The following is a 23,971-nucleotide window of genomic DNA, read 5'->3' on the forward strand; positions in this document are numbered from 1 at the left end:
CCACCTTATTCCTCAGATTTTTCCCCTACATATTTTCATTTTTCAAGCACTTGTACAACTTTTTGAACAATAAATGCTTTCAAAACCAGGCAGGTGCAGATGAAGCTTTCAGGGAGTTTATTCACCATAGAAACACTGATTTCTACAGCAGGGAGAAACAGAATCGTAACACATTGGCAAAAGTGTGTTGAAGGAAATAGTGCTTATTTTGATTAAAGCATGTTTTACAATACTGGTTTATACTTTTCCAAACTTCGCATTTCAAAAACGACGTTTATTTCTGGACAACCTAATAGAATGAACGGCCAGCACATATTTAGTTAACCTGAGTAAAACCTATTGAAAATTTAGCAGGTAGAAATAAAGGACCAAAATAGTAAAAAACACAGAATGACTCGGTGTGGTTACTGATAATATTTGTTGAGAGACATCTAAGTTGCATCATTTACATTATTTCATACAGCAGTTAAACGTTGCATGTGAATTTTGCAAGTACCATTGTTGAATTTTACCTTTTTTTGCATTTCAGTGTAACTGGTTCAACCAGTCTGGTACCACAGTTTACTTCTAGAGCTTTCTTCTTGTTTCTTCTACCACCGTAAGTCAGTTTACAGTATATACGTATTTTATTTTCGTAACTTATCTAAAGTTAAACTAAAGATAGTGTTATAAGTATTTACTACTAACGACATTCAACACTTCTTAATTTAACTATACAAACTTATCTCAGTGTATATTCATTCAAACCAATGATTTTCCCAGTGGCTCATTGGAGTGTGTGAAAGCTTCAAACGCTACAAATCGAGTTTCAATACCATTGGTGGGCACAGCACAGATAGCCCACTGTACAATTTTACGTTTTAACAATAACAAGGGAAAACAATGATTCATATTAACCGTAGACTTTCGAATATCAAACTCGTCCTTTAATTCAGGTGAAACATTTTGCGGTGAACTAAACGTAAGTTACAGTTAAGCGATATTTTTAATATTTTAAAAATAATCCTTTAATCCTTAAAGAAAATAACTTCACGAATAAAATTTCATCTTTCAATTGGTATGAACACTTCAAAATAACATGATACTTTATTTTTAAAAGTAGCAAAAATCCCGCCCTACGAGCAGCTATTTGTCTAATCACAATACTCATTCTTATTGAGAAACATTTTTAAAAAGTGAAAATTTTCTAACAAAGTTTCTTTTTTCTGGGAAGTTGGTTTGTTTATTATTAAGGACAAAATTACACAAAGGGATATCTATGCTCTACCCACCACGGGTATCTAAACCCAGTTTACAGCAGAATAAGTCCGCAGACATACAGTTGTGCCAGTAAGGGGCTTATGGAAAGTTCTGCATGGGACAAATGTTCAGTTTGTGCTCTTCAGTCATACGCAACTCAGTACATCAAAATTATTGAATGTACAGAGCTCAATATTTTCATAAATATTACTGATATAAACTGAAATATTTTCATATATTTAAAGTTGTACCGTTTATTGAAAAAATAAGTGTTTAAGAACTCCAGTTTATCAGTATGACATTTAAACATTACATCAATATATAACAGTATAATCATACCATTACGTACAGTTCTAGTGAAGTCGTGTTCTTCTTGTTCTTGTTCTATTATGAAGAAGGCACGGCATGGCCAGGTGGATAAGGCACTCGACTCATAATCCGAGGGTCGCAGATTCGAATACTCGTCACACCAAACATGCTCGCCCTTTCAGCCATGGGGCGTTATAATGTTACGGTCAATCCCACTATTCGTTGGTAAAAGAGTAGCCCAAGAGTTGGCGGTGGGTGGTGATGACTAGCTGCCTTCCCTCTAGTCTTACACTGCTAAATTAGGGACGTCTAGCACAGATAGCCTTCGAGTAGCTTTGTGCGAAATTCAAAAACAAACAATTTTTATAACAACCACTTCTTTATAATGTGTGAATTTTTATAAATTGTTACTTGTGGTGCAACTTACTAGATGGCACCAGAGGTTTAGTTGCATACATATATACCGACAATTATTAACTGTTAATAATAATAATTGTTACAATTAATCCCGTGATTTGGTTCGAACTGTTGGACGAACCTTTATGGCGGCTGGTTCTGCTACCTGGTATATTCCTTTTCTCTAATCACCAGTTCATATTGGTGATGATCGCTAGGATTCCTGATCGGAACATTCAGCTTCATGTTCAGTTTAAAATTTTAATTACTTAAAAGTCGTTATTTTTTATATTTATATATACCCAAACCGCTGGAAATATATGTTTCACACATATTTCATAGTTCTATATAGCAAAAACGTCAGAGTTTACAGTTTTTTTACGAAGTAAGTTCAGAAATTTGTTCAATAAGAACTAGTTTCTTTAAAATGAAAAGCTTCGCAGTGAGCTGCCTGAGTTGTGTCTACCTTAGGGATCGAATCCCGAATCATAGCATTATAAGCTTGCTGAATTAGTTAGTGTTGCGCTATTTCGGTACTCTTTGAATTGGAGACAAAAGTCCGGATATTTCTATTTATAGTAACGGTTATTGCCAGTTTATATTATCAGAAGCACAGCAGATAATTGTACAAAATTATCATTCAAACAAGTTGTGTGCAATTCTATGTAAAGAAAAAGTTAATTTTATTATTCAAAAGTGTAATCAATAATAACTGTAGTAAATATTTCGTATTGGGTGCTTCATTTATTGAAAGTACTTTTATAAAATATGATACCTATTTTAATAATTAGTTGCCAAAAATCACCGATATTGGTCATGTAAATAAGTTACTTTTTCTCAAGCAAGAATACGTTTTATTTTCTATTATTGTGTTTTTTATACACACCCCTGCTTCACAATTCTACAATAATCAACCCTTTCACACATTTTTGTTTGTATTAAAAGATATTTTTATGTCTTTCCAAGAATGTATGCCTATCGTTTATGACTTTGTAGTTTGTTATTTTTGTAGTTATATTATTGATATGGTTTTCTAATCATTTTTTTCTCTTTTTGAAGAATTATACTAGAATCGTCATACTCCCTTCATGACAGTGCATTCTTCAGTAACCTTGGCACGATCCTGCTTTATGCCTTACTGGTATGTGTTAACTGAGAATTCATTTATACTGGCCTGGCATGGCCAATCGTGTTAAGGCGTGCGACTCGTAATCTGAGGGTCGCGGGTTCGTATCCCCGTCGCGCCAAACATGCTCGCCCTCCCAGCCGTGGGGGCGTTATAATGTGACGGTCAATCCTACTATTCATTGGTAAAGGAGTAGCCCAAGAGTTGGCGGTGGGTGGTGATGACTAGCTGCCTTCCCTCTAGTCTTACACTGCTAAATTAGGGACGGCTAGCACAGATAGCCCTCGAGTAACTTTCTGCGAAATTTAAAAAACAAACAAACAATCATTTATTCTACCTTTATAAATAAAATACATACTGGTAGATTGAATGTTGTCGTTCTAAATAAACAGCAAGAACCCATCAGTCATTATAATTTAATTTCTCATTAGTTTGTTTATAACAAGCTCAAAGTAACAGCGGTGTATTAACGAAGCTGCAGATATTCTGTGTTGTCAGAAGACCAATGATGTGGATGGATGCAAGCGAACTCAGTAGGTTTCTTTTCAATATGTATGTATATTAACGCTCAAGAAAAACCACCCAACTTGATCCCTTACTCAGATTAATTTAGGATCAACATAAGTCTCACCATTTAACTATGATTTATAATTTTCACAGTAACTAATAGTTACAGTGTAACTTACTTAGTACAAGGAGTACTACAGAGTGTATAGACGTAATGAAGTGGGGTAATGAAAACATCATAAAAAGAACTGTTTTATTAAACTTGGTACTATATTATATTTACGGAAATATTTCAGCAGTGTTTGGGTGTTGCAAAACAGGTCTTAAAGTACTTCAGACCTCGTTACACTAATGAGGTGCGTTATGTAGTGTTGTTTTTTGAAAAGTTGTGTTATTTTTCTCATGTTCTGTACTCCACTTGCAGAATGGAGTAAATTAGTTTGCATTTCTAACACAAAATCTATTCCACAAAAATTCGAGCGAATGTTTAATATAGGTGTAAAAAGAAATATTTTTTTACAAACGTACATATATGTGCTGTAAATGTTAGTCTCACATTCATTGATAATGTTTTTAATGAAGAGTAGAGTAGTCTTTCATTTTATCCATGAGTTTTAAGACCGTGTTACTTCATCATATAGCAACCGAAATGTATGTGAAAAATATTATATATATATATATAATAATTATATATGTATATACACACACACACATGTAGTCTTAATTAAATAATTAAAATAGAAACAGTATTCAGTATAATTATCATACCTTGATTTATAACATGATCTGCAGAAGTAAGCTGCATAGATTGATAAATGGTTTCAGTTCTTACAAACACCCACCTACAGTACACATAAAGTAGATCTACAACCTAATACACATATTTAGCCGTTGTTCTTTTGTCATCTTTTTGCTCTCTGATTGATAAAAAGCTACGTTTGAATGGAATAGTTTTAACAAGTACGTATGAGTGAACAAGTGGGAATTTTTTTTTATATGTAATAGAAACGACTTACCTCTCTTGTGCACGTCATTGACAGGATTAATGCTATAATGAAGTCTCGTGAACTTGAAAAGACAGCTTACATTTAATAGTTTCCATATTAAATGTACTTTGAATTTTGTGTCGTCTTACTCACCATCTGCACACATAACTGGATCATTAAAGATACTAAGCAAGAGTCGAGCTTGCTTCCTTTAGTGGACAATAAATCTGAAGGTTTGCCATCTTGATTTTGAGGACATTGTTTGTTTTAAGAAGAAACGTGTCAAATGGAATCTCGTAAAAGGAATTCTGCCTTCTAACCTTAGACCATCCCTTGTGAAACTGCCGACCGTGGTGGGTCTTGCATCTTTAAGGATTCAGTGTTTGAAAACACGAGAAAAGTATGGAGGCGAGAGGGCGGTTAACGTTTAGGTAAGGCTGCAGGATTCTCTGAGCAATTAACATGCAGCAGTCTCAAGGCACAACAGGAATTGTTATCCGAGTTTATTTTGCAGAATTCAGTGAAAGTAGTAATAATGTAGACATTCAAAGTAAGATCCAACCCAGTTTCTCGATCTGTGGTATATGATCACGTTGTCAAAGTGTTATATTATTATCGGTCTCACATATGGACATCTGTCGAGTTGTATAACCTTTAAGCTGACCATAGTAGAACTTTTATTGTGTCAGAAGGTTCCAATTGATCGTTTTGAGAAGGGACATTTGGTACTGTCATAATCAATATTAGTTAATATTGTTATATTATGTGGGAGATTTTCAAATTTAGCGGACTTGCAGAAAGTGATGGTGACATTACTGAGAAGGATCAAAACATAACGGAATAAATAATGAAAGAATGCAATCATCTGGTGTACTCAAAACAAAAATTGCACGTATACCCGATTCGACTTTATTACTCATCAGGTTTCTACCATGTTACCCTCAAATTGAAATTCTTTCAGGCAGGATTAGGAAAAATTAATCTATAATATCTTGGCTGTACTTAAATACATCGATCAAAAGATTTGATTTACTGAGTTGTTAACTGTAATGAGATCTATAATCGGTCAAGAGGTGATAGAGCTATGAGCTAAACGTTTTACTCAAAAACCAAACAAATTGAAATCCTTTCCCTGAGTCGCTCATCTGCAGCTTTTAATAAACCATTTCTGAATAATGATATGCTAATAAAAAAAAAACATGAATATAACTTGTATACAAATGTCGATATACATTTAAGTACAGTGGAGTGTACATGTCCTAAGATGAAAAACAAAGTTGTTGGTTTGCAGAAAATTTTACATTTAGCGAATGTAACAATAATTTTGAAAATATACTAACTTAATGAATTTAAATGATAAATAGACAATGTGTTTCAACCAGTGGCTAACTTATTTGTTTATTGAAACTTTGGTTATAAAAATGTATTATTTTGTTATTTCATTACAGGGCACCTTACTCAACTGCTTTACTATAGGTAAGAAAATTTATTTTATGACTCTTTGAACATGATACACGTCCAGATCATAATATATTTAAATCTCAGTGTTAGTTATTATAGATTCAGATTCATAACTCTAACTAACTAAGCCTTAGATGTTTCCAGAGCGGGTGCCGCGTTATGATCTGATAGATGTCGCTATGTCTTCGAAAATTGTACAATTGCAAAGTAAATTATTTATAAATTTGATCACCGATGGAGCGCGCAAAAAAATTATATAACGTTTTATATGCTTTTTTGGGCACACGACACAAAAAGTTTCGTCCACGCAACGTTGGTTTTTGGCAGGTAAAGCGGGAAACCTCGTTTATATTGGTTGAGATCGTACTCAGAGTTAAGCGAATTACATGTTATTCTCGGGGTTACTGATATTTGGTTTCGTATTTAAAAATTCACCTTTTCAAACTGTTGTAAAGAGTGCAAGGACAAAAAAGTGAAAGAAATTAGAATAAGGAAGAGAAAAATTGCTAAATGTGAAAATAAAGAACAACCAAAAGCAACAGAAATAAATGATAGATAGACCTAAAGAACATTCATGAATATAATACAAGTTGCTTGTCTTTTAAGCAATAATAGCTGTGGAAGAGGAACCAAAATCCGTTTGTAGTGTCAAAAATATGTGTTTGTGTTTCACATAGTACGATGATCAATGCAGCTCTTTGCCAGAGTGTTTGGTTTGTGGAGAAAATCTGGAAATTGTAAGTTTTGTGTCAATTAAATTATTTTCATATTTTCACGGAACATCATTTTTTAAGAAAATCGACAGATTATTTCAAGTGAGAATACTGTTTTGCCCTGAAATGAATATGATGCCGAAGTGAAGAAATGTTCCTGTAACGGACAGTACGATAAGAATATAAGAATATCGAATACTATGTGAAAGATGTAGTCCCCCTCATACAAAATATATATATAATAACGCCATGTTTGCAGTACAAAGTGATGAATCAACATATATAAGTAAACTTGCACATCTGTTGGCACTTATACGGTTTACTCACGAAGGCAAAATTATTGAGAAACATTTATGCTGCCAAGAAATTTCTTAAAACACAAGAAGTAAGGATATGTCCCAAGTTTTAAATGATTACCTGAAATATATGAATTTATTCTGGATTTATTGCGTCGGAATTGGCACAGATGGTGCACCATCGATGAAATCGATATGAAGTTGTAAATAATTTGGGGAAAAAAAAGATTGTTTTGTTTTTGCTTAATTTCGCGTAAAGATACTCAAGGGCTATCTGCGCTAGCCGTCTCTAATTTAGCAGTGTAAGACTACAGGGAAGGTAGCTGGTCATCACCACCCATCGCCAACTTTTGGGCTACTCTTTTACCAACGAATAGTGGGATTGACCGTCACATTATAACGACCCCACGGCTGAAAGGGCGAACATGTTTGGTGCGACCGTGATTCAAACCCGCGACCCTCAGATTTCGAGTCGAACGCCTTAACCTACCTGGCCATGCTGGACCAAAAAACAAAGATAAAGCATACCGTTTTTAAAACCGCGAAACTTTGGTTGCAAATATATTTGGAGGGGAGTTAAAATTAGTTTTAGATAAGGTATCCGAAATTATTAATTTTATTAAAGTAGGTATTTTAAATCACGCATATATGCGCAAATTTGTGAAGAGATAGAGTCAAAATGCAAAAACATTATTTTCACATCGAGATACGATAATTACAAGAAGGTCGGGTATAATGTCGTATAAGATGCAATGATTGTTTCATTTCAACGTGAAGATAAAACTGAATTTTCTGACTAACTTCGAAATTAGTTTTTGTGCACGAAACTGGAGTATCTCTCAAATATAGTTGAACTCAACAAATTCCAGCATATTACGAAAAGGTGAAAACATTGTAACAGTGACTGACTAAAAGATAGTAATTTGGAATAGGAAAGTAAAGGAGGGAAATTTTGGCATGTTTTAAAAACATATGAGTGCATCTTAAAATATATATAAGGCTCGGCATGGCCAGGTGGTTAAGGTGCTCGACTCGTAACCTGACGGGTTCGAATCCCAGTCACACCAAACATGCTAGCCCTTTCAGCCGTGGAGGCGTTATAATATGACGGTCGATCTCACTATTCGTTGGTAAAAGAATAGCCCAAGAGTTGGCGGTTATGATGACTAGCTGCCTTTCCTCTAGTCTTACACTGGTAAATTAGGGACGGCTAGTGCAGATAGCTTTCGTGTAGCTTTGCGCGAAATTCAAAAACAAACAAACAAAATGCATATAAAATATTCTATTTACAACCATTTATCACTGCTAGCAGAAAACTAAATAGATATTTTCCAAATTGAAAAATATCGTAATACGATTGGATAAGAAATCATTTTATTTTAACTGAAAATCTAAAGTCATTCAGAGAAAATGGAAATACCTTTTATTCCATATACAACAAAGTTCGTATGGCATACTTATAAATGAAATAATGGCTGTATGGTGGGCTGTAAACGTAATACAGTATGGAAGTAGAATCAAATTCATATTATATTTCTGTACATTTAATCAAGAACAAATTTGATTAGTTTGGCTCTAATTTGAAAATTTTCTGGTTATGGATATAGTTATGTCTATATGATGTAATTTTATTCCTGCATTAACTGTAATTATTTGTATGGTTGTTACAATAAACTTATTTGTAACTTTGCTGAAAATTTAAATAGTATTTATTATGGATATAAGATCACATCTATATGGCTTGGTTGGAAATTTAGTATGTATGTTAGATGAAGTTTGAATATATTTTTCCATGAACTAGGCTCCTTAACCACCATCCTTCTAACACTACTCTCAGATGTATAGATTATCTGTATTTACATCCACATATAGGTCTGCACATCTGAACTTCCACTTTAATTTTATTTTTGTTGCATAGATATGTGGAACCTCATGTTGCTCAGCATGTCTGTGCTTCATTATTCTCCTGTAGCAGGCATTACATGCAACGTCATTTTCTAAAACCAGCTGATAACACTCTGGTTTATTTGCAAGGAATACAGCCAAATCCTTATACCTATCTGATGCACATTTTATTACTGTGTGCACAATCTCTCTACATTCACTAAAGAATTATATCGTTAAACAGTGTTTGTTATGTAATATATAATAGAGGAAATTATCTGGTCTACTGCTTTTACCACTACAGCTGTGCCACTTATGATTGTAGTATCTTCCGGGACTTTATCAAGTTGCAGAATTCAGTAGGTGAGCTCAACAACGTCAACCAGCTGAGAAACCTACAGATAATAATGGGAAAAACATGAAAGGCATATCAAACACAATGTGAAATGATTTCCAAGGTGAATGATTGGAATAGTTTCATAAACAACAAGCTGTTCATCTTGATGCATATTTAAACGTACCAGCTTTAACAGTATTAAGTAACCTTTAAAGACAAACCCAAAGTGTCATTTAAAAAGAATAAAACCTCATCTGATCATGTTGAAATATTTGACTAATTATCTAATCCACATGTCCCACAGTTCCATATGAAATTATGAATTTCTCGGCATGTATTCAATTCGTATATACCATAGTGGATAATAATATGTGAATTAGTCTAAAACAAAGTAGGTGTACAACTTTAAGGAAAGCTGCTAACTTGAAAAACTTGAATCCGTCAAGACTGCAGATAAACAAATAAATTCACAATTCAGAAATTTTGAGATTGTCTTTTGAAATAATAATAAAAAAATATCAACACTCTCTAATGAAGATCTAAAATAGTGTTCTCCAACATTTTTCGCCGCAGTGCAGCAAACAGTTAATGCTAATCGCCCCTTTTAATAAATGTTTAGACTGTTAAAATATTTTATTAGTAAGAAAATTGCAGGTCAACAATTGTCAATTTCTATCGTTTAATTTTAACAAATATAACTTTGAAACCCCGAATCTTTCCTGTCTGTCACCTCAAAGTTTATTAACCCCCCTGAAATTTAGAAACGCCTACTAGAGGTGGTACTGCCCTGATTGGGAAACGCTGTTGTATAATATCTGAAATAATTAATTAGATTATTGTTAACATTGTATGAGAGAAGTTAACAACTGGAGAGAAGGGCTTGTTGTTTAGCGTTTATTGACACAAGGCAAGAGGGGTATCAGCCTGAAAGGTCGTATTAACAAGAATTAAAGACAAAAGCCTTTAGGGAGTAGAAGCTGCTCCCAAAGTATGACAGGAAAATAGAACTACTACAAGCGTTAAAAACATGAATGGTCCTGGACTCATGAATCAACTATTAACCCTTTGTTTCATGCATTATGAAAATGTGATGATTTTTTTTTTCCTTTGAATGTATAATTCACTTTTTGTGCAGTGCAGACCTATTTATGTTTTTTTGTTAAATCTATTGTGGTGTGGTATGAATGGGTACATTACTAGAAGTAACATTGTTCAACAGAGAAACTAATGGTTTACAATGATTGTCGCCAGGAAATATTATGATTTAACTACAGAATTTAAGTGTTTGTGTGTATATTAAGCAACAAATATTTGTTAGCTCTACATTACAATGTACAATAGTTGTTTAACAATAAATTAGGATATTATACCCTAATGATGAAAATATCCTTCTATATTTTCTATTGAATTAAGGAATGCATTACTTAATGAGTCATTTGATTCATTGACAGGAAGACTTGCAACACATTGAGGAGTACTGGTATGATATTTACAGTTGTTCAACCTTTATCCAGTAATGAAAGGTAGATAATTACTTCCCCATATGAAGCTATAAAATATATTGGTGTGAACAATAAGTGATAATAAATTTCCATCAAGAGGAAAGTTAGGAGTTCCTCTCATGGTGGGCAGCTTTTCCACAAATCATGATATGTGGATAATATATACCAAAGAAGGGTTTATATTGGGCTTATGTTTCATGTAAAGTAAGTTGCAAACAGTTTCACAGTCTATGTCCAGGAGATCCTGGGCATACAGTGACAGCAATGATAGAAGCACAAGACAATGAAGACATCCAACCTAAAGTGCAACAGCAAAGAATCCATTGTTTTCTGTATATAGCATAATTGTTTAAGGGACTTCACAATCCAGGAAGGGCAGTGTTGAAGGCTATGTTTTTAGTTAGCACATGTATATAGTTGTTTCATCAGAGGAGCATTTAATGTTATGTGACTGTCTTCTGTAATATCCTTAAAAGTTTAGAAAATAATTTGATGGTATATAAAAGAAAGTTAGGTAAGAGTTATTTGTTGAAACTGTAGATTTATTAATTGTTATGTCTCAGCTGGTTAGCTACTTTTGCACTGAAGTAATGTAGAAATGAGAAGTACCATACATACAAGAGGAGCTAGCAAGTAAGTGACTATTTAGCATAATTTGAAGTTAGGACAATTATTTATTACAAGGAACTTGTAGTTGAAAGCAAAAACACCAAAATATGTAATTATCTTTACATTGATTCTAATTTGCATTTATTTTAATAAATGATCCAAAATAATCTGTCCAACAATAGAAACTTGCAATATTAATATTGAGTCCATTTTTCAACACAAAGTGTAGCAACCGGGTGCCACAATTTTTAATGTTTTTGGTTGTGCTCACCTTGTATGGCTATTCCAACTTAATGTTTTTGCCATATTTGACCCTATTCACATGCTCTTGTTGTACATTATCAGAGATAGTAGAATCTCCTCTTTATATATTATGAAATGACCTCAGATATGCCCGTGGAAAATAGGATGTTTAACATAATCTTTGTGTTGATGCTGACAGTTACTTACTTGATATAGAAGTTAATGGAAGACGTTTCATGATGAATAATGTCCAAACATATTTTTTGAAACTTAACATACTAATTTCAAGCCATCTTATATGTGTACCAGCTAGTTTATGCTTGTTATATTATAAATTGTGACATTGTTTGAAATGTAGGACCAAGTCTATATGGCCTAGCAGAGGCAGGTGCAATGGGACCAATAAGTGTAGGAATTGTAGAGTGTCTTGTCTTTAGTGCATTGATCTCAGCTGTGGATCCAGTTGCTGTAAGTATGTTTACTTAACTGATATTCTTATAAAATAATATTTCTTAATTTGTATATTAATACATTGTTTTTTTATACAACCATGCTATTACTGATATTCCTATAAATAATACATTTTGGCTTATATACTGTTACATTGATTCTTATTTAGTTGTACTAGAAATATATTCACTGCTATCCCTATAAGTAACATGTTTTGAATTATATACTGATACACTTTTATTTTTTCTCTTCTATTTTACTACTGTTTACACTGTTATTGTTTTTTTTCAGGTTTTAGCAATATTTCAAGAAATTGGTGTGAACAAAGTTTTGTACTTTCTTGTTTTTGGAGAATCTCTTTTAAATGGTAAGTAATAAGTTCATTTTAAATTTTTAGTAAGTATAAATCCATACTAAAAGTAAATAATGGTAATGAAATAATGAAATTAATATACTCAGGTACTTTCTCTTTCAGAGCATTACTTTGATAAATACTTGTATATATTTACGTTTTCTACTGGTGGTTAGCTACTTTTTAGTACTATTGTTTAAATAGTATGGCTTAACTTGAACATTTTTCAAATGTATTGGAGATCTAGAAAGTATTATTTAAGATAAAAGTGTACAATTATGTAGTGAAATATATTAGCTCATGGGCCAAGTAAATTATCATAAATGATGATTTCTATAATTCACAAGACTTTATTTTGCAAGACTATGTGTGGAAAATGCTGTGAAACACTACACAGTATTAGTGAATGTAGAGTAGGATTAAATTAGATAGGTGTGTTTCTTGTTTATTGAAGTCTAACATTCTTTGATGTAACTACTTAAGTCTTACTGTTATTTTTATAATAAAATCTGTTTATGAGTTGATGGCAATTTCATTTTTTTGTAGATGCTGTAACTGTTGTTCTTTATACAATGATGGTTGGCTTATCATCCACTCCATACATAACAGCAGGACAGGTATTGTGACATTATTCATAATTAAGATGTTTGTCAGGTTTTTTGTATATAAGCTGGATTTCTTTTACAGTAGGTGTATGTGACTTGTTGGTGATGAATTTGAACAAGAAAGAGACATATATATTCCAAAGAAGTCAAACATATGTACAATTATTTGTTACACTGTTAGTTATCACAATTGTATCTAAAGCTTTAAATAGTTATTTCTTATCAAATGTCCACACGTGTATGTTTAATTGTGTTAGAACCGCCCTCCAAAAAAAAAAATTATTCTCTAGTTCTCTTTCTCACAATAGAATCAGTGATAAATTTGCTTATGTTACCACTGTTGTGTCTAGAGCTTTAAATAATTCTGTTCTTTTCATCAAATTTTAAACAAGTGGGTTCAATTGCTTTAGAACACCCTTTGACAGGACAAATTATTCTTCTCTATTTCTGGTAAATTGTGAAACTCACTCTTTAGGTAACACCCATTACAGCTAAACTAACAATCAATTTACTTTCACTTACTTAACTTTTTTCTTACTCATTTCTGTATACCCATGTATTTGTAACACATGAGAGAAAAATATATAAATATCTAGCTCTCTAGTAGCAACAATATTACACATAACCAGAAAAACATAGAAGCTTTAACTTGGATGACATCAACAATATTAGAAAAGCCTTGTACAACAGCCAAGCTTATCTTAATAATTAACTTTTAATGTGTTTATTATGAAAACTATATAATAATCAAATATTAAATCATTTAATACACTACACAATAACTCTTAAACTAAAGTCGTGTATATCCAATATAGTTAACAACAGAACACTAAATAAACTAGACATTCTTGTATATCCGATATGGAAAACAACAGGAAGTATACAACTTTTTATTTTAAAAAAACATATAAAACCTAACAGGTCAATATTGTTCCTTAAATTGGTAAGTGTTAAAGATGTCAGAGAATAGTGGTTAACTTCAAAGTAACAAATAAATATGTAGAATGATGTTGCTTTTAATTTCAAGATGAAATTTATGGCTTTGTGCCAAAGTTGAATCCATCATAAACCAGAAGAAATCGTCTTTAATGCAAATTAAACAAGAGGAGAAGTTTATAGAAAATTCAATCTATATATTAAAGACATTGTCTAAATCCATTAGAAAACAACAAATTAGTGTATTATTTAAACTAGAGTTCATTTTATTTGCATTTAGCTTTACCATTAATGATGCAATAGATCTAATTTGTTATTAATTATGGACTCCTTTATTTGAATGACAAGTTGGTACTGTTGCATGAAGAATAAATCATAAAATGGTGATAAAATTATATTAAGTGTTGAATTTTTGTGAAAGATAATACTTGTGAGGAAAAATAAAGAACACAGATATGTAAATGAATCATAATATTAAATATATTAGTCATTCAAAGAATAAAAACCTTGGAAAAGATTATTACAAAATATAAAGATATGTACTTTTTCCTGTCTTTGAATATAAATTAAAAAAATACACTATTGTAGTGTAGTTTTTTTTTTGGCAGATTTATTTATTTTCATGTGTAAATATTTAAATGTATGGGCCACTTTATTTAGGGAAATTGGTTAATTTCCTTCTTAACATTGCTTTACATATTTTTACACTTTGTAGTTTGTGGTAGGCCTATGTTTACTAATGATGTTAAACCTATCTAACACTACCAGGAGTGATGTATGTTCACTCCACTTACTTGTTCAGAATGGCGCACATTTATCTCAACCAACTTTCAACCCAATAAACTCTACTGCTCTGCAAAATATCATATATATAATCTGTGTTTGAATATGCTAGAACAAAACTTGATGTCAAATAAGAAATTTCTAGTAATGTGCTGTTTAGCTAGTAAAAAAATATCATAAAAATATAGCTTATGAAATTGCTCTTTTTATGAATTTTGAAGTCCATTGAGCAATCCTAATATGGAAAACTAATATAAAGCAGTGGCTAAGTTACCCATTCATTAAGTACCTTTTGATGGTCTTCTCTTCTGAGGCCTGTGATACACAGGTGGGATGGCATTTTCTCCCTTGTTGTCACTGGTCATCCTGACATTAGGGTAGTTTTTCCTGGCTAAGTGGCTCAGTGAACCCAGTACTGAGTCTATCCCTAATGATTATTTGACAGTAGTGTTGACAAGAACTCCAAGCTTTTTGAAATACAGAGTTTCTGCTGACAAGTTCTTCTCTGGAGTTATTAAGTTTGCTGTCCTCTCACTGATGTACCTCCTGAGATAATCATGATGGACAACTTTTAGTTTGAATTGCCTGTCCTTTTGGAGTATATAGACTTCAACACTGATTATTTTCAGTACAATATATGATCCCTATCATCACTTACTTAATTTTAGAGACCATTCCTTCTTGTCAAAAGGATTGCACAGCCATAACATATCACCTCAATGGTAATCCAGTGTTATCTGCATTACCATCATAGAAACGTTTCATTTGATTGCTAACTAATTTGCAATTTCCTTACATAAAGTCATTTATGCTTCCATTAGAGTTCTTTAATCTCTTCATATTACTGCTGAGTGACTGCTCTACAAACAAGAATACAGAAAGTCCAATGCCACTCTAAGTTCTCTCCCCAAAATTAGTGATAGTGTGTTATCAATAGCTTCATGTCGTGCTGTATGGTAACTCATCAGTAACAGTGTAAGATATTGATTTTACACTTTTTAATATTCATCCACATGTATATCTAATTGACTGAATAATGTGTGGCAGTATTTCTCCACTGTGCCATCAGAAGATGAATGAAGGGTTCTTGTCCTGATTTTTTAATCCTTAGGGTCTGAAATATTTTTGCAAACAAGTCTGATTCAGAGTTCTGCCCTGATCCAAAAGAAGTTCTATTGGCACACCAAATCTTGAGCCAAATTCATTAATGAGTTTCTTTACATGGGTTTCTACTTTCTGGTTAGAAAAAGCATTTGCTCATGATCATTTTGTGTCCCAGTACTGTTACTTTCATAAACCTTGTCACTCACAGTAGAGTTCACACATTTTACACCAATTCTCCACAACTTTCTGGCACCCTACCCAGTAAAAGCATTCTCTTACTCACTCCAGTGTCTTCATGATACCCAATAGTGAAGCTGTTGGAAGACGATGGACGTGATGAAGTGCTTTAGAATGTAAAGACTTGGGAAATACCACCTGTAATCATTGTTTTTTTTTTCCACTGTTATCTTCCCATTCCTAACATAATAAGCTATTGTGCAATTATAAATAATCCAATTGTGCCAAATACATTTTAGTTTTGGGGTTGTATCGAGTAACTGTTTGCCATGAGAGTCTTTCTGTACCATTCTTGAACCAGCAAATACTTGGTTTTAAACCCTTATCCTTCACCTGTGCATTTTTTGGATGAGTGCTGGAGTAAATCAGTTTCTTATCACTACTTGTAGATGCCAGATCTTGGACTACACTTTTTGTACTTAAAAGTTTGGTTGTCTTTTCTACCTTATGATTCCCTCTTTTCACAGTGTTTACACTCCTTTTTAACATATGGACTTTGAGATAATACATTAGCATCACCATCCAGAATAATATATGATGTTAAAGTTGTAATTTTCAAATTTCTGGAGTCATTTTGCTATGAAGCCTTCTGCGTTCTGAAAATTGACTAACCATTTCAATACTGCATGATCAGTCTGGAGTATAAACTTTTGTTCATTTAGATAATGATGGAAATGACTCAGAACTTGAACAATACTTAGTAGTTCTTCTCTAGTTGTACAATACCTTCTTTCTGCAATATTCATTGCCTTGCAATACTAGGCAATCACAAGTTCTCTTTTATATTCTATTTGTGACAAAACTGCTTACAGTTTAAAATCACTGATATCTGTATCTGAAATGGGTGAGTCTTTTCAGATTTGGGTATGCCAGTATTGGAATAGTAGTCAGTTCCTTTTATCATTCTGTTCTATTGAATCTTGTTCACATGGAGCAGTCCAACAAAAAATATTGTATTTGGCTTTTTAACTAAGTTATGTAGATGATGAGCTATGTGATTGAAGAAGTTTACAAAACACCAATACTAAGAACACAATACAAGAAATTCCCTCATTTTATGCTGGTTCATTGATATTGATTAGTTTTGTACAAAGTTACTTTTTATGTATCTGTAGACACTTTTCTAGTAACTAGGTGCCTCAGGAAACTCACCTGTTGATGGAATAATCCACCCTTCTTGGGACTCAACTTATGGTTCTGTGTACTCAACCAATCTAGAACCTTCATTAGCTCATGATGAGCATTATTAAAAGTTTTCCCACATGTGATTATGTGACTTAAGAAGATGAGTATGATGTTTTAAGATACTTTAGACAAAGCACACAGTTATTAATTGTTGAATAATCCAAACAGTAGCATCACAAATTGCTACAATTAAATTTCTGCAGTGAAGACTGTATTTTTACTACTTGGTTTGTCAACCTCCACTTTCCAATATTTGCTTTTAAGATCCATCGTTGAAAACCATTCTGTTTCAAATAATGGATTAAAAAGGAGTTATTTCCTGATATTTAAGTAGGCATCCTTCTTTAAAACTTTTTTCACCTTCTAGTAGTCCACACAGAACATTATGGAGCTCTTCTTCTTCTTAATAAATACAATAGGGAAAGTCCAAGGACTAGTACTTGGCTCTTTTCACTGTCTGTTCCTCCCTGGCTTCTATCTCTTTGAAAAATTCATCCTGTTTTGCAAGTATAAGTCATCTGGCTAATTGACATATTGCAGTTGCATCTAGAGTATCAATCATTAGAGATATTTTACTTGTTCACACTAATTTATCAAGTCCACTGTAGTTATCTAGATATTCCAAGAGCAAGTTATGTAACAGATGGCACTGGTCAATAGTAAGACCTTCACAGCTCTGGTCTTATGATTGTTGTAAGTGAGTGATAAGTCATTCTTATGTAATAGTTTGACATCAGACTTCCTACATCATTCTTTAATGACTAATTTGATATGTTGCCTCATCTTTTGCAATGTACCATCCAGATTTGACTCATATTTTGTGGCTTGTTGTATTCATGGCCTTAATTATGCCTTCTGTATTATTCAGAACAACAAGAGCTCTACTCACCATTAATCTATTAGGGTATGCTGGAATGTTTGGTTTTAATAGGGCCCAGTTACTAGATGTAAATTGGTTTTTAACATGTCTTGGTACTTTACTTCCTGATGGTATGGTAAGAGCTTTTTGGTTGTCCTGAGAAGTCCAGTATCTCATGCATTAACTGCCACATAGTGCAAGCTATTTGCTTATAGACTGTGAAGCTATTGAAAGCTAGTCTGACCTTTCATTCATCTCCTTGCATGAAATCTGTTCCCAGTATACATTCCTCCTTAATGTTAATTACCCAGACATTTTGAGGTGTATAAAAGTCTCCTGAAGTAAGGATAACTTCTGTTTCTGGAACTTTATGTTTTCTTTCTTCATATCTGGAGGCAATTTATCAACTATTATTACCAAAGCAGGTGAATTAATGTGACAGTAAGATACATGTTAATGAAAACACTGCAAGACTTCTTATCAATAGATCCTTGAACTCATGGATTGGTTACTTTAAACAGTGAAGTTTTGATTTCATTTTGAGTATATTTTGGGGCATTCTCAGGTGAACTTCGTCCATTACGTGTAACAAATTCCTATTTCCCACTGTCTGATTAGCCCTTTGTTGTTCCATGGATCTGGTTAGGCTCAAAGACTTGTCCTTGAGATAAATCTATTTGATGTCTTAACAGCTGTTCATTTATTGCAGTCTCAGCTGTAATGGTGAAATTTCCCTTGCATCTGTAACAGTTCTCTCTTTCCAGTATCCTTTGAGAGAAGTTCCTATTTCTTAAAAGCTTTAGTCTACAATTCTTGGCAATATGTCTTTTTAAGTTGCACTTAAAAGGCCTATTGTTTTGTTATTTATTTCCCACATTTTGTGCAGTGAAATTATTTCTAACTGAAGTTGGCATGACTCCTATTCTACTCATCAGAGTTTATTTTTGCTGAGTAACAAATGTAGAATTGGTTAGCTAAATTCTAGAACAGAATTTGGTAGTTGCATGGCTGTTGTAGTCCAGGAAAGTCCTTCAGTAACAGTTGAAACAGCAGTAGTGGTAACAGGTTTTCTCGTATTCAGTATATAGTGACAGCTAGTGCTTTGGGTTAGAACTCATGAGTAAATGCAGAAAGATGTGTTGCTTGTTTAATTTTTGCATTTAAGAACTCATTTTCAACATGTTTTATTTTATTATTGGTGATCTTTTCAATTCATTAATGTCTTTCTTTACTTCATTTTTGACTTTGTTAGTGCCCTTTTGTGCTTCACTGATGTCCCTCAGCATTTCTTTAAACTTATAATCCCTGTGTATGTTCCCTATATTTTTATTGAACGTGTCTTAAATCAGATTTATTTTTATCTCAATTATTCTTTAAATAACATTTTTGTTCTTTTAACTTCTCTCTTAAATTCATGTTACATTCCACTTTTCTTGTTACTGTTTTAATTTTCTCTCTCTTTCTTCATGGTTTTCCTTTAATCATTAAATTTCTACTTCTTTACTTTTATGTTCGTTTCTTTATTTTCTTCTCTGAATGCTATGGTTCTTTCTTTTTGTTGTTCTTTCTATTGTATTTTTTATACTTAGCAGGTTTTATCTCATTCTCTGCCCTTGTATCCATCTTGAGTTGAAGTTTTGTTTTATTTTTATTAAAAATATTATCCCATTTCTTACACCAGTGTGTAGTAGCATTGACAGGTTCTTTAAAATTATCAGGTGAAAATAATTCAAAGTTCATCCCACTTAATGAGACAAAATCAGTTTATTTATTTCTTAATGCTTCTTCACAGAATTTACAAATGACATTTAACCTCTCTAACAACAATACTGTAACTTAACTACATTCAATCTACTTGTACAAAATAGCATTATAACTGAAGTTGGATGAACATATTTATCAATGTAGAATTGATACAATACATAGTTATTGTGAGTTTGCAATAACTCTCTTTCATCACAACTAACTACAAGTGAACTAACTCTTTGTTTCACAGAACATCATTACTTATCATTTATTTTTTAAAGTACTGGAGAAAAACCTTTATCACATTAGAACTTTCTAGAAAAGTGACCTTTATCTAACAAAGATATTACATCAAAAAATACGAGCTTACAACAGTATATATGTTTTGTAATTTAGGAGGAAATTATTGTTTGCAGAGCTTTAATTGACAAATGATATTACTCTTTTTCTGATACAATTTTTAACGTAAAAACTTGCATTATGTGTTATTTTAAAATATACAGCACTCAGCTGGTTAGTATAAAAGACATATTGCTCTGAATATTAGTATTTATTGAATTAGTGTAGTATATTGTAACTATTTGGATTTATATGTAACTTATTTGTAACTTTACATTTTGCACAAACTCTGCTTTTAGCTAGCCTTGGGTGGAGCATCATTTTTATGTGTCAGCCTAGGGGCTTATTAATTGGAGTATTGATGGGAGTTATAACAGCACTTGTTACTAAACACACACAACACGTCCGAGGTAAGATATTACTTCTTTTAAACTCAAAATATGCAGAAATTACATTGAAAAATAATATTCCAAAATAAGAGAAGTATTAATTATTTTTCCCATCTATAGGCAGAGATGTTAATGGAATAACAAATCATTGGAGAGACCATTACAATAGTAATGGAAAAATGCACATTCCAAGGAATTATTTGCTTGTTACGTAAATACACAAATGTATGTCCCACATCTTCAGTGGGACAGGACACCATATTTGTATATTTTTTATTGAATCTCATACATAATACATAGAGCGAGCTTTTTTCATATGATAGAATTCATAGGACAGGCCATATAAACAGTGGTGTAGTGCTAAATAAAAAATTAACAAAATGTAAAACCTACTGTATAACCATACAAGGTGGGATATGTTTGAATTAGTGGCATTACAGTGTTCATACTAAGAAAGGTACAGGTATGATGTGCCTGTGCATATCCACTGCACTACACCTCTGTTTATATATGCTTTATTATAGATAGAGTTCATTATATATCTAACATGCAAGGGTCAAACATTCAGCATAAGGAACGTAACTGCAGCTATATCAAAGAGTAGTAATCTTAAACTGTCAAAAATACAATTTTCTGCTGGAATAACATATATTATCATGATTTTTACTTCTATAAAAATGTTCCAACTCATTTTATGTAAAGATAAAGGAGCCCTCTCAATGAACTATATATTTTCTGGGTCTTAGGCAAATGTAAAAATATATAAAATATCTATGATACTTTCACATGCAGAAATGAAGAAAGATCAACTGGCAATAAGTGTCTTCTTTTTCAGCTAAACAGATATTAGCAAGTTAGCAAGAGTTTTCAATAAGTTAATTGAAGAGATTAATTTTATTAATTGAAAGAAAAGGTTTTATAAAGAAAAAAGTCTTGCTTCAAAAAATTATATTTTTAATACAAGAACCCAATGATTTAATAGTTTCATTTTGAGTTTACTTACTGATTAAGTATATTTCATTAAAAGTTACGGCCCAGCATGGCCAGGTGGTTAAGGTACACAACTCATAATCTGAGGGTTGCAGGTTCGAATCCTTAGTGAACCAAACATACTCACCCTTTCAACTGTGGTGTTGCTATAATCTAAAGGTAAATCCAACTATTCGTTTGTAAAAGAGTAGCCCAAGAGTTGGCAGTGGGTGGTGATGACTAGCTGGCTTCCCTCTAGTCTTACTGCTAAATTAGGGACGGCTAGTGCAGATAGCCCTCATGTAGCTTGCACAAAATTAAAAAAAAAAAAAAAATTAAAAGTTACACCTTTTACATTAAGTAAGATTTGTATTTAAAACAGGTATGACATTTCAATTTAAGTACACAAGTAAAAGCTATAACTTGTAAAAATATTGCATCAATATATTATACATTTTATCATGTTTAATTACAAACATTAATTCTTTTCTCATTGCAGTGTTTTTGGACTAATTTAAAATAACTTTATCATGTAGGATTCTGTAATATTTTAGCTATACATAAATGTAAAATATAACAGGATCTTGTTTGAATATTTTAACAACTAGATTTTATTAGTTTTGGTGACCAGTGATCTTTCCTTGTTTAATATGTTCATAAAAACATTTTTTTGATAATAAATGCCAGTTTTGTTAATAATACTTTTTTCTTTGTTAACTGTTTTTCCAGTTGTTGAGCCCTTAGCAATGTTAGGAATAGCTTATTTGTCATATTTGCTTGCTGAAATGGTTCACTTTTCTGGGATTATCAGGTAATTCACAAAATTTAATATTTTGACATGTGGATTTAAAATCATTAAATAGAGTTAATTCATTTGTTGTGATATCCTTAAACAAAGATAAAACATTTTCATTGTATGGTAATGGTGAGACATTTTAAATTAAATAAAAATAATTTCAGTAGTATACATGAGTAGCAGCATGATTCAAAGTTATGATCAGGAGACTAGGATTATAAAGTTTTTTTGTTAATTTGGTATTGTTTTATTATATGTAGATTTTTTGAAATTTTTACATGTCTAACAACACTTATTTTTATATCTATTTCAGTATAATAGCCTGTGGTCTGGTTCAAGCCCAATATGCTCGTTTTAACATTTCTCAGAAATCTTACATTACTGTTAAATATTTTATTAAGATGCTGAGGTAAGTCACAGGCCAAAAATAATCAATTAGTTGTTATGTTCTTGTTTACAGTAGCCAAATATGTGACATAAAATTGTTAACTTGGCAAACTGCCAAATTCCTGTAAGTCTATCAAATCTAATGATATATTTCATTTACATTGCAGTTTTCTTTTTTCACAATCCTTTTAGTGAGTGCATTTTGGATACTAAACTATAAATTGTAAAGAAATGGCACTTATACTCTTTTGTATCAGTATCAGAACTCTTTAACTGGGTTTGATATATGGGAATCTAATGTTATTTGAAATGGTTTTGTGATTGTCAAAGACCTAACTTTACTGTGAGAAATATCTATGAAATTAACAGAAACATAAAAGATATAAGAGCATAAGAATCTGTTGATTTACTGTATTAGACTACATATGTCTTTTTTCATTCATTAAATGTTCTTAGACAGTTTATTACAGTGTTTACAGAGACTATTACTTTTGCACTCCTTTCTTCCAGTAACTTCAGTCATCACTTAGGTCAGCCCTGTGGTTTATTGAACATCAGTTTGTCTAGATTGTCATGCTTATTACACCTGAAGAAGTTTCTATTTTTGACATCGTTATAACATTTACACCATAATATTTTCAGTCCAAAATAAATAAGAAGAAATAGGAAGTGTTATTTGTCACACCATCAGTTTATAAACTTAAATTTGTGTTATCTTGTAAGATAAAAACTTTGCAATTTACCACAATTCAGTATTTTTTCTTATTTCAACTGAATATATTTTTAAATACCTATGTATGTTTTATCATTATTACAAACTTGGCTGATCACACTGCACAACAAAGATTTTGCTTCTTGAACACTGTTGGGTGTTCCTTATAGATTTTTGGCTGCTGATCACGAAAATCACATCCAAATTTGCCCATCAAGTACCATTTAATCAAAATCTTCAGTTTCACCAGGACACTGCTGCAATGGAAAAACAATAGCAGGGCAACTGGAATCTGTCAATGCTTGCTGAATACCGTTGGACACTGCAACGTGATGCACCAGACATTGAATACAAACGAAAATCAGAAGCAAACCACTTTTAATTATGTTGAACTTAATAGCTTATTAGAAACATAAACGCCATTAAATACGTTATTGCCAGTAAACAGTTAACTGTCTGTTTCTCAGAGTTCCTACGTGATGAAGGGAAACCAAAACTATATTTGTGCATACCT

The 23,971-nt window shown here is 32.2% G+C and overlaps 1 pseudogene across 1 annotated transcript in view; it reads left to right on the plus strand.

Moving 5' to 3' along the window:
• The window catches only part of LOC143223062 (Na(+)/H(+) exchanger beta-like), an 83,678-nt pseudogene that overhangs the window by 35,400 nt on the left and 24,307 nt on the right, over window positions 1-23,971 (plus strand). The window contains exons 6-14 of the transcript XR_013012641.1: window positions 530-598; window positions 3,004-3,085; window positions 6,012-6,039; window positions 11,967-12,076; window positions 12,350-12,425; window positions 12,957-13,027; window positions 20,504-20,614; window positions 22,292-22,373; window positions 22,672-22,767. The product of XR_013012641.1 is annotated as a Na(+)/H(+) exchanger beta-like (transcript). The remainder of the gene's footprint in view (window positions 1-529; window positions 599-3,003; window positions 3,086-6,011; window positions 6,040-11,966; window positions 12,077-12,349; window positions 12,426-12,956; window positions 13,028-20,503; window positions 20,615-22,291; window positions 22,374-22,671; window positions 22,768-23,971) is intronic.

The sequence above is a fragment of the Tachypleus tridentatus genome, chromosome 8 (genome assembly GCF_004210375.1).
Source record: "Tachypleus tridentatus isolate NWPU-2018 chromosome 8, ASM421037v1, whole genome shotgun sequence".
Taxonomy (NCBI): domain Eukaryota; kingdom Metazoa; phylum Arthropoda; class Merostomata; order Xiphosura; family Limulidae; genus Tachypleus; species Tachypleus tridentatus.